This window comes from Grampus griseus (assembly GCF_964374135.1).
Source record: "Grampus griseus genome assembly, chromosome: 16".
Classification (NCBI taxonomy): domain Eukaryota; kingdom Metazoa; phylum Chordata; class Mammalia; order Artiodactyla; family Delphinidae; genus Grampus; species Grampus griseus.
Window position 1 is genome coordinate 48,202,636 of NC_139010.1, and position 12,491 is coordinate 48,215,126.

The window sequence follows — 12,491 nt, forward strand, 5'->3', positions numbered from 1 at the left end:
ACAGACACCAAAAACAACGGGAACTACGAAACTGCAGCATGCGAAAAGGAGACCCCAAACACAGTAAGTTAAGCATAATGAGAAGACAGAGAAACACAAAGCAGATGAAGGAGCAAGAAAAAAACCCACCGGACCTAACAAATGAAGATGAAACAGGCAGTCTGCCTGAAAAAGAATTCAGAATAATGATAGTAAAGATGATCCAAAATCATGGAAATAGAATGGAGAAAATACAAGAAAGGTTTAACAAGGACCTAGAAGAACTAAAGAGCAAACAGTGATGAACAACACAAAAATGACATTAAAAATTCTCTAGAAGGGATCAATGCAGAAGAACAGATAAGTGACCTGGAAGGTAAAATACTGGATATAATTAATGCAGAGCAGAATAAAGAAAAAAGAATGAAAAGAATTGAGGACAGTCTCAGAGACCTCTGGGACAACATTAAACGCACCAACATTTGAATTATAGGGGTCCCAGAAGAAGAAGACAAAAAGAAAGGGACTGAGAAAATATTTGAAGAGATTATAGTTGAAAACTTCCCTAATATGGGAAAGGAAATAGTTAATCAAGTCTAGGAAGCACAGAGAGCCCCATACAGGATAAATCCAAGGAGAAACATGCCAAGACACATATTAATCAAACTATCAAAAAAGAAATACAAAGAACAAATATTTAAAATCAGCAAGGGAAAAACAACAAATAACACGTAAGGGAATCCCCAAAAGGTTAAGAGCTGATCTTTCAGCACAAACTCTGCAAGCCAGAAGGGACTGGCAGGACATATTTAAAGTGATGAATGAGAAAAACCTACAACCAAGATTACTCTACCCAGCAAGGATCTCACTCAGATTTGACAGAGAAATTAAAACTTTTACAGACAAGCAAAAGCTAACAGAATTCAGCACCACCAAACCAGCTTTACACAAGTGCTAAAGGAACTTCTCTAGGCAGGAAACACAAGAGAAGGAAAAGACTTACAATAATAAATGCAAAACAATTAAGAAAATGGTAATAGGAACATACATATCGATAATTACCTTAAATGTAAATGGATTAAAGGCTCCAACCAAAAGACATAGACTGGCTGAAAGGATACAAAAGCAATACCCGTATATATGCTGTCTACAAGAGACCTGCTGCAGACCTAGGGACACATACAGACTGAAATTGAGGGGATGGAAAAAGATATTCCATGCAAATGGAAATCAAAAGAAAGCTGGAGTAGCAATTCTCATATCAGACAAAATAGACTTTAAAACAGAAACTATTACAAGACACAAAGAAGGACACTACATAATGATCAAGGGATCAATCCAAGAATAAGATATAACAATTGTAACTATTTATGCACCCAACATAAGAGCACCTCAATACATAAGGCAAATACTAACAGCCATAAAAGGGGAAATCAACAGTAACACAATCATAGCAGGGGACTTTAACACCCCACTTTCATCAATGGACAGATCATCCAAAATGAAAATAAATAAGGAAACACAAGCTTTAAATGATACATTAAACAAGAGGGACTTAATTGATATTTACAGGACATTCCATCCAAAAACAACAGAATACACATTCTTCTCAAGTGCTCATGGAACATTCTCCAGGACAGATCATATCTTGGGTCACAAATCAAGCCTTGGTAAATTTAAGAAAATTGAAATCGCATCAAGTATCTTTTCCGACCACAACACTATGAGACTAGATATCAATTAACAGGAAAAAATCTGTAAGAAATACAAACACATGGAGGCTAAACAACACACTACTTAATAAACAAGAGATCACTGAAGAAATCAAAGAGGAAATCAAAAAATACCTAGAAACAAATGACAATGAAGACACGATGACCCAAAACCTATGGGATGCAGCAAAAGCAGTTCTAAGAGGGAAGTTTATAGCAATACAATCCTACCTTAAGAAACAAGAAACATCTAAAATAAACAACCTAACCTTATACCTAAAGCAATTAGAGAAAGAAGAACAAAAAAACCCCAAAGTTAGCAGAAGGAAAGAAATCATAAAGTTCAGATCAGAAATCAATGAAAAACAAATGAAGGAAATGATAGCAAAGATCAATAAAACTAAAAGCTGGTTCTTTGAGAAGATAAACAAAATTGATAAACCATTAGCCAGACTCATCAAGAAAAAAAGGGAGAAGACTCAAATCAATAGAATTAGAAATGAAAAAGGAGAAGTAACAACTGACACTGCAGAAATACAAAGGATCATGAGAGATTACTATAAGCAACTATATGCCAATAAAATGGACAACCTGGACAAAATGGACAAATTCTTAGAAGAGCACAGCCTTCCCAGACTGAACCAGGAAGAAATAGAAAATATGAACAGACCAATCACAAGCACTGAAATTGAAACTGTGATTAAAAATCTTCCAAACAAACAAAAGCCCAGGACCAGATGGCTTCACAGGTGAATTCTATCAAACATTTAGAGAAGAGCTAACACCTATCCTTCTCAAACTCTTCCAAAATATGGCAGAGGGAGGAACACTCCCAAACTCATTCTACGAGGCCACCATCACCCTTATACCAAAACCAGACAAAGATGACATAAAGAAAGAAAACTACAGGCCAAATTCACTGATGAACATAGATGCAAAAATCCTCAACAAAATACTAGAAAACGGAATCCAACAGCACATTAAAAGGATCGTACATTATGATCAAGGGGGGTTTATCCCAGGAATGCAAGGATTCTTCAATATATGCAAATCAATCAACATGATACACCATATTAACAAATTGAAGGAGAAAAACCATATGATCATCTCAATAGATGAAGAGAAAGCTTTTGACAAAATTCAACACCCATTTATGATAAAAACCCTCCAGAAAGTAGGCATAGAGGGAACTTTCCCCAACATAATAAAGGCCATATATGACAAGCCAACATTGTCCTCAATGGTGAAAAACTGAAAGCATTTCCACTAAGATCAGGAACAAGACAAGGTTGCTCACTCTCACCACTATTATTCAACATAGTTTTGGAAGTTTTAGCCACAGCAACAAGAGAAGAAAAAGAAATAAAAGGCATCCAAATTGGAAAAGAAGAAGTACAGCTGTCACTGTTTGCAGATGACATGATACTATACATAGAGAATCCTAAAGGTGCTACCAGAAAACTAGTAGAGCTAATCAATGAATCTGGTAAAGTAGCAGGATACAAAATTAGTGCACAGAAATCTCTGGCATTCCTATACACTAATGATGAAAAATCTGAAAGTGAATTTAAGAAAACACTCCCATTTACCAATGTAACAAAAAGAATAAAATATCTAGGAATAAACCTACCTAAGGAGACAAAAGACCTGTATGCAGAAAACTATAAGACACTGATGAAAGAAATTAAAGATGATACCAACAGATGGAGAGATATACCATGTTCTTGGATTGGAAGAATCAACATTGTGAAAACGACTCTACTACCCAAAGCAATCTACAGATTCAATGCAATCCCTATCAAAATATCACTGGTGGTCTTCCCTGGTGGCACAGTGGTTGAGAGTCCACCTGCCGATGCAGGGGACACGGGTTCGTGCCCCGGTCTGGGAAGATCCGACATGCCGCGGAGTGGCTGCGCCCATGAGCCATGGCCCCTGAGCCTGCACGTCCGGAGCCTGTGCTCCACAACGGGAGAGGCCACAACAGTGAGAGGCCCACATAGTGCAAAAAATATATATATACCACTGGCATTTTTCACAGAACTAGATCAAAAAATTTCACAATTTGTATGGAAACACAGAAGTCCTCGAATAGCCAAAGAATTCTTGAGAAAGAAAAACAGAGCTGGAGGAATCAGGCTCCCTGACTTCAGACTATACCACAAAGCTACAGTAATCAAGACATTATGGTACTGGCACAGAAACAGAAATACAGATCATTGGAACAGGATAGAAAGCCTAGAGATAAACCCACACACATATGATCACCTTATCTTTGATAAAGGAGGCAAGAATATACAGTGGAGAAAAGACAGCCTCTTCAATAAGTGGTGCTGGGAAAACTGGACAGCTACATGTAAAAGAATGAAATTAGAACACTACCTAAAACCATACACAAAAATAAACTCAAAATGGATTAAAGACCTAAATGTAAGGCCAGACACCATCAAACTCTTAGAGGAAAACATAGGCAGAATTCTCTATGACATAAATCACAGCAAGATCCTTTTTGACCCACCTCCTAGAGAAATGGAAATAAAAACAAAAATAAACAAATGGGACCTAATGAAACTTAAGAGCAGCCGCATAGCACAGGGAGATCAGCTCGGTGCTTTGTGACCACCTAGAAGGGTGGGAAAGGCAGGGTAGGAGGGCAGGAGACGCAAGAGGGAAGAGATACGGGAACATATGTATATGTATAACTGATTCACTTTGTTATAAAGCAGAAACTAACACACCATTGTAAAGCAATTATACTCCAATAAAGATGAAAAAATAAAAAAAATTTTAAAAACTTAAAAAAAAAGCTTTTGCCCAGCAAAGGAAACCATAAACAAGACGAAAAGACAACCCTCAGAATGGGAGAAAATATTTGCAAATGAAGCAACTGACAAAGGATTAATCTCCAAAACATATAAGCAACTCATGCAGCTCAATATCAAAAAAACAAACAACCCAATCCAAAAATGGGCAGAAGACCTAAACAGACATTTCTCCAAAGAAGATATACAGATTGCCAACAAACACATGAAAGAATGCTCAACATCATTAATCATTAGAGAAATGCAAATCAAAACTACAATGAGATATCATCTCACACTGGTCAGAATGGCCATCATCAAAAAATCTACAAACAATAAATGCTGGAGAGGGTGTGGAGAAAAGGGAACCCTCTTGCACTGTTGGTGGGAATGTAAATTGATACAGCCACTATGGAGAATAGTATGGAGGTTCCTTAAAAAGCTAAGAATAGAACTACCATACGACCCAGCAATCCCACTACTGGGCATATACCCTGAGAAAACTATAATTCAAAAAGAGTCATGTACCAAAATGTTCATTGCAGCTCTATTTACAATAGCCAGGACATGGAAGCAAACTACATGTCAATCAACAGATGAATGGATAAAGAAGATATGGAACATATATACAATGGAATATTACTCAGCCATAAAAAGCAACGAAACTGAGTTATTTGTAGTGAGGTGGATGGACCTAGAGACTGTCATACAGAGTGAAGTACGTCAGAAAGAGAAAAACAAATACCGTATGCTACCACATATATATTGAATCTAAAAAAAAGAAGAAAAAGAAGAAAAAATGGTCAGAAGAACCTAGGGACAAGACGGGAATAAAGATGAAGACATAGGGCTTTCCTGGTGGCGCAGTGGTTGAGAGTCCGCCTGCAGGGTACATGGGTTTGTGCCCTGGTCCGGGAAGATCCCACATGCCGCGGAGCGGCTACGCCCGTGAGCCATGGCCGCTGAGCCTGCGCGTCCGGAGCCTGTGCTCCGCAACGGGAGTGGCCACAACAGTGAGAGGCCCGCATACCGCAAAAAAAATAAATAAATAAATAAAATAAATAAAAATTTAAAAAAAGATGCATACCTACTAGAGAACAGACTTGAGGATACAGGGAGGGGGAAGGGTAAGCTGGGACAAAGTGAGAGAGGGGCATCGACATATACACACTACCAAACGTACAATAGATAGCTAGTGGGAAGCAGCCACATAGCACAGGGAGATCAGCTCGGTGCTTTGTGACCACCTAGAGGGGTGGGACAGGGAGGGTGGGAGGGAGGGAGATGCAAGAGGGAAGAGATATGGGGACATATGTATATATACAACTGATTCACTTTGTTATAAAGCAGAAACTAATACACCATTGTAAAGCAATTATACTCCAATAAAGATGTTAGAAAAATATAAAGATTTAATGAGGGGTCTTAGCTGATTTTTCAAAGAACTCTTTAATCCTAGAAAGGTTCAGGGTCAATGAGTATCTATCGTCACTGGGTCTCAGTGATCCCTGGAACCAGGCAGAAGGAATTGGGCTTAAAAGCTACTGCCCTATAAAATAAATCCCTGCAATTAGCTTCACCACTCTAAATGACAGGAAGATCATACATTCTCCCCAAACTGTATGTTTTGAATACTTAGCTCTTCTCTCTATCTCCACCTCCCTCTGAGTATTCACCAAGAAGAAACTGACAAGTAAGAAGAACGTCAGTGCTAACAAATAGGTTACCCTGTCAGTTACTGTCTTTATTTCTTCCTCTTTCATTGGTTTTTGAATCCCAGCCCAAAAGGCAGCCACAGTTGACCGGTAGGTGTTCCTGTCACCTCTGCCTAAAATTCTCAGCACTGGGACTAAGTCTGCTGCTCAGATTCAAAGTTATGTAACAGCCAGAGAGTCTCTGAGCCTCAGAACTCCAACCTCTGAGAAGAAACATGGCCCCTCGGCTTCAGTAGCAGAGCCAGGTCTCCGGAATCCCACTCTAGGGTTCTTGCCCCTACAGATCTTTCTTCTGCTTCCCTGGGTCCTGAGGCATGGCTCAAGCCACCCAGAGATATAGCTTCTGAATCATGACAGTTTATCCAGAGTTCAATTACACTGAAGCACTCTAGCTCACAATCTGTTTTCCCCGCCCCCTTTGCATATTTCACTTTCATCAAGTATCCTAATGTCTGTCCTTCATGGAAGTTTTCTTTTGCCCAGGACCCAGCATAGGATCACAAACTGCATTTAACTTGGGTCTCCTTTAAACTGAAACAGTTCTTCAGCTTCTTTGTCTTTCATGACATTGATTTTTCGAGGAATACATGCCAACTATTTTAGAGAATATCCTTCAATTTAGGTTTCTCTGGTGTTTATTCACAATTAGATTCGGATTCGGCCTTCTTGGCTGGGATATGACATCCAGAGGCATGTGACACTCACCAGCCCTCATTGGTGATGTTCATTTTGACCCCTTGTTTACGGTGTTGTCCAGTTTCCCCACTGATTTGTTACTATTTTTTCCTTTTGTAATCAATTATAAAATCTGTGAGGAGAACAATGACACACTTTGATTTCAGAAACTGACTCATGCATTTGATTGGTTAATAAATTATTTGCTGAGCACCTGTTACTTGCCAGGCATGGTGGTGGCACTGGAGATACTGCAGTGGGAAAAGTTATATCCCTTCCCTCGGGAAGTTTACATTCTAGTTAGAAAAGGCAGACGAAGGGCAAGTAAATAAAGCATACACTGTGTACTGTGGTGACAAGGCTTCCAAGGAAATAAACCAGAGACAGGGAGGGAGGGCTGGGGGAGGAGCAATTGGAGCTGCTACTGCTGTCGTAGCCTTCAGCCCACAATCCAAAAGGGTATAGAGACCTTCTAAAGCAGAAATTGTGTTTTGTCCCTTCCTGCTTAAAATCCAAAGAGTAACATGCTCTCTGGACATCCAGGATCCTCATGGAGTAGCCCCCAGCCTCGCCACATTCATCTCTTGTCATCCACTCGTGATTTATGTGCTGGCGATAACACCTATGCTTCCTCTAATGTGCCCTGATGTGCCTCCCATTCCGGTGCCTCTCACCTCACGTGGAGGAACTCCTCTCCCTGTCCATTCACAGCACATCCCTGGGACCTTCCCTTCAATACTGAGGACTAGAGACGAGGAGGGAAACCTGTCCACAAACTACCATTCTGACCAAAATGAAATGATCTGAGAATTCAACTATTTACAATTATCTGTTTTAGACATCATTTTATACACAATTTTGTATTATACACAAAGGTATTTTGTTACATTTTTAACTTACTCTAGGCAGAGTACTTAATGAAACATGTTTGATTTTTCCCTCTTCTCTGGGTTAATTAAAGAAATTAATTGGCAGAGGTAATTCCATATGATTCACACACAGACTAAGAAAAATTAGCTAAGACAGCTTGTAAATAAACATCATGAACATGTGCACACCCACAAGCAAGTAAGGCAGAGTTCCACCTACATAAACGGACTGAGTCATGCTTCAATCCAATTCAACAGGTCGTCTCTAAGTCCTTATAAGGTGTTCTGTCATCTATTCCGTGCTGCAGGAGTTTCAAAAAAAAAAGGGTAGTTTAGGAACCTCGGGTTCCTATGTTCCTAGGTTAGACAATGTGGAAAGACGTTAAACTACATGGTATCTTTAAAACCCTAGCGAAAAAAACCTTGGAACTATTTTTTAGATAATTATACATAGTTACATAAACAATTGCAATTTTAAGTATGGGTATTTAACAAAGTTAAAATTGCACCTCTTCCATCACTGTCCATTTTTGTTGTGTGTATGTATACATATATTTGCTGGAGGAAAGGAGGAATTGGTTGGCTGGATGGCTTTTAGTTTGTTTAACCAGAGGTCTTGCTTTGTGGACCAAGATGGTGTCTTTACTACGTGCTGTATTTGCACTTCAGAAATGCCTGGCGTGGGCCTTGCCTCTTCCCTGTCAACAGGACCGGAGTGCCCGGCTGCCTGGCTGTCCTTCCACAAACTCCCTCCTCCCCAAGAGGCAGCTCACCTGACAAGGTATCAATCTGTGGCTATGACTGATCAGAACATCACTTACCTGGGTAATCATCTCTACTCCTTATAAAAAGAAGACTCTTAAATTTCCACCTCCAGCCTCTCCCCACACAAAGATGATTTTCAGATGACAAAAGAAAAAAAAAGCCAGAACAGCAAGAGAAGTTGGGAAAGAAAGATGCAGGCCCAGACTCATCCCATAGCTGAGCTCCTGAGGGAGTCGAGGGGAGTCCCCACTGAGGGCCTGCTTCCTCCTGCTTCCTGCTATCTGCCCACGTGACAGAAGAAGGCGGCAAACTCACTTGCACACAGACCCGCCTCCTGCCTTTAATACCGGGAAGGTTCAGTCCTTTAGGTCCGCCCACAGGATGACAAATATCTGCCCGCATTTCACAACAGTTTCTGAATGAGTTGTTCTTAAATTCACTAAAATTTCAGGATTCTGTTACTTAATACCGCGCAAAGTTTTGTCATGTGAGAATACTGGGGCAGAAAAGAAAGGAAGAAATGCCTTCCATTTCAATATCCAGGTCCTCGGCTTTAAATGTATTTAGGTAGATGCCCTCCAGACCTCACAGGCTTTTGCTAAGAAAGTAAAAATGTGCAAATTTACAAACGTACATCAACTTTTCCACTTTAACAAGCGCTCCAAAAAGTAGATTGATTTGTCGCAGGTCAGAAAATGAACTTATCACCCAAGTAAGATTTGCACCATAAATCAATTTCTCCCATGATAATATAAAGAGAAAGATACCATTAAGCCCAACCTGAAATAAACTATCAGTATGAAACCATATGAAAAATGGCTGTTGGAGAAAATTCTTTAAATCTTCATAGACTTATATGAAAAAACAGCTACCCCTAGCCCCACCTGGCATGGAAAGGTACCGCCTTAGAGACAATGAGAATCCTGTATTCCTCAAAGAGGTGTGAACTCCACTTGTGATGTCTGCAGAAAGCTCAGCTTTCAGAATAAAAAGTTTTAGATGTTCACCTTCCTTTGTCACTGATAGGGAAATGATTAGTTACTGCCTGGGCCAGAGAAGGGAAATGAACTTGCAGGCTTGTGTGAAAACAACAAAATGCTGTTTTTCCATAACAGCTGATTAAGAACAGGCTGTCCTAAGTGCAGTGGAGTGAAACGTTCCTTCCTGGTTCCCAGCTCTCAGAGGAGGAAAGAGCAGCTCTGCAGGCTTGGCCTTCAATGAACAAAGCTTGGGGTTCGCCCCCCTGCAGAGACACTGCGACCACGGTCACTGCCACTCTGACAGCCTGGAGTAACTGACGCCTTAGAGACTCAGGAGGACAGAAGGCCATCAAGATACTTGACGGTGTCCCTGAGTATATTTCACAGAGCAGATTACTAAAATCAGATAGGTTTTGTAAAGAGAGAGAAAGCCAAGAAAGCTGAGTAACTTACACCAACACTCTTGTGCTGTAGCTATAAATCCTCTCATGTTCCTGGGAACCCAGAAGCATGTTATGTCTGCTTTGATTAGAGAGAAGATTCTGAATAAGGTGGCCTATATAAACGGGGACATATTACCTGTCTAAAACCTGGGATATAATCTGACAAGTATAAAACACGTCTAGAATCTACCAAGCAGAATATCTGGAAGCAAGGACAGTCTCACAAAATCCAGGATGTGTCATCACCCTACCTACTTTGCAAGATTCCCAGGCCCCTCCTCTGGAAACTTAAGTCAGTAAATCTGGGTGCTGCCTGAGAATCTATATTTTTAACAAGCACTTCGAGGCGATTCTTATGTTCAGGCAAGTTTGGGGAACACTGGAGTGAGCCAATTATACCCTCTAACACAGTCCTCTTTAAGATACGTCTACATTTAAATCCCATTTAGTAATACCATCAGTTATGTTAAGCTTATAAATGGTAACAATAATGAATATGTCTTCCCCTAACCCCTCAAATAATAAAACAATTTTGGTAATACCCATTTTAAAGAAAGAGGTGAAGTAACTTGTACAAAGTCACAAGCTAGTAAGTGATTGGGGGGGAGGGGAGGGGGTGGGATTCAAACAGAGGTGTGACTTCAACAGCTGTACCCGTAACCTTTTATTTACATATACAGCCTTCTCTTTCACAAGTATAGATCCTGTTTACAAGTGATAGCAATTGATTTAGAACCCAAAGTAAAAAAGATTTCAGGAAACCATTTATGAACTACTAGTACTTTCAAATTACTGGCTGTGTAGAGACCCAGGGATCCAGCAATATCTCTAACAAAAGGTTTTTATCCTGTGCTGCCCTCAGATTTCTACTTTAAGGAAGTTTGGATCCTCATCTCCATACCTTTCCCTAGCAATTAAAAAGATGCAATCAAAAAGTCAATGACCGCTCCCAGAAAAATAATTAGCTCAAACGAATTACAATGTGCTATAATTGAGCCCCAAATCTGAACAATATATCAGATGGAGGGCTACATGTTTATACTGATCTGTAAAGAATTTTAAAAGATGTGATATTCAAATATTTTCATAACTGCCCTCTTCTATCATTTCTAACACGGAAATTAAAAAGCAAAAAAAAAGAGAAGAAAATCAAACTTTTCTACTCATCCTGCCTAAACAAACAAAAAAAAGACTTGATATGTCAAATGAACAGTGTCACTACGCCTCTTTCTAGCCTCAGGTTAATTAAAAGTCACTCAAGTTTGAGAAGGATATTAAAACCAGAATGAAAATCAAACTCATGATTCATTCAACGAGTATTTATTGAGGGCTTTCTATACGCCAGGCATTGTTCTAGGTGCTATAGACACAGCAGAGAATAAAACAAACAAAAATTCCTGCCTTTAAGGAGCGCACACCCTCCTAAGAGGATATACACTCTAAAGAAATAAGAAAATAAACAATTTGTCAGACGGTGAAAGGTGCAGCGGGGAGGACCACTGCGTGGTCCGCAAAGGTTTCCCTAACAAGGGGCCATCTGAGCAGAGGCCTGAGGGAGATGGGGGGCAAGCAACACAACATCTAGGGGGGAACACATCCCCAAAGAAGAAGGAGTGTGTCCAGCAGATCTCCATCCCCGCCCAAACCACAATCCCCCCAAATTTTCTATCTGCTCAGATGGTACCACAGTTCTCCCAGTTGCTCAGGACTGGAACTGAGCTGGGCTCCTTCCCCTCCCTCACATCTCCCATCCTGTCCATCTGGTGGTCCTGTGCACTGTGCCTCCTAAATGTTAATCTCCATTCCACACTTGAGAAACAGGCCATCATAATAAACCTGGATGGCTGCAGAAGCCTCCAAACTGGTCTCCCCATTATTTTTTATGCTCCTAGCCCCCAAATCTAAGCTCCACTAAGAAACCAGAGTGATCTCTTAAAAACACATATGAAATTGCATCAAGGCCCTTTTCTAGCTCAATCCTTCCCACTGCTCTTTGGAATAAAATCTGGATCCTGTTAACATATACACACTACTATATATATAAAAAACAGATAATCAATGGGGACCTACTATATAGCACAAGGAACTCTACTTAATATTCTGTAACGACCTATATGGAAAGGGAATCTGAGGGAGAATGGATATGTGTATATGTATAACTGAGTTACTTTGCTACGCACCTGAAACTAACACAACATTGTAAATCAACTATACTCCAATATAAAATAAATACTAAATTAAAAAAAAAAAATCTGGATCCTGGATGTCCAGCCCCTGCCAACCTCTCTGAACGATCCATACCCCTCTGTTCCCAGAGCTTGCTGGCCTCTGAGCTACCTTGGCCTTCCTGCAGTCGCTCTAAGGAGCCTAGCTCCCTTCTGCCTTTGCCCATGTGTTCCTTCTGTCTGGAGAGACGCACTCATCTCCCCTGGCACACTCCCCTCTCATCCTTGAGATCTCAAGCTAGAAGCCACTGCCCCAGGGTGATGTTCTGATCTCCCTATCACATGCGATCCTGCACTGCACAATAATTATACACAGTATTTCTCCTA

At 40.3% G+C, this 12,491-nt stretch overlaps 1 protein-coding gene across 6 annotated transcripts in view; it reads right to left on the reverse strand.

Moving 5' to 3' along the window:
• The window catches only part of SGMS1 (sphingomyelin synthase 1), a 291,005-nt gene that overhangs the window by 168,955 nt on the left and 109,559 nt on the right, over positions 1-12,491 (reverse strand). Inside the window, exon 1 of one of the 6 annotated variants that reach the window (XM_082673863.1) lies at positions 8,573-8,667. The exons of the other annotated variants lie outside the window; for them this stretch is intronic. The gene's annotated coding sequence lies outside the window, so the exon portion shown is untranslated. Of the gene's footprint in view, positions 1-8,572; positions 8,668-12,491 lie in introns of those variants that run through there. 6 annotated transcript variants of the gene reach the window in all.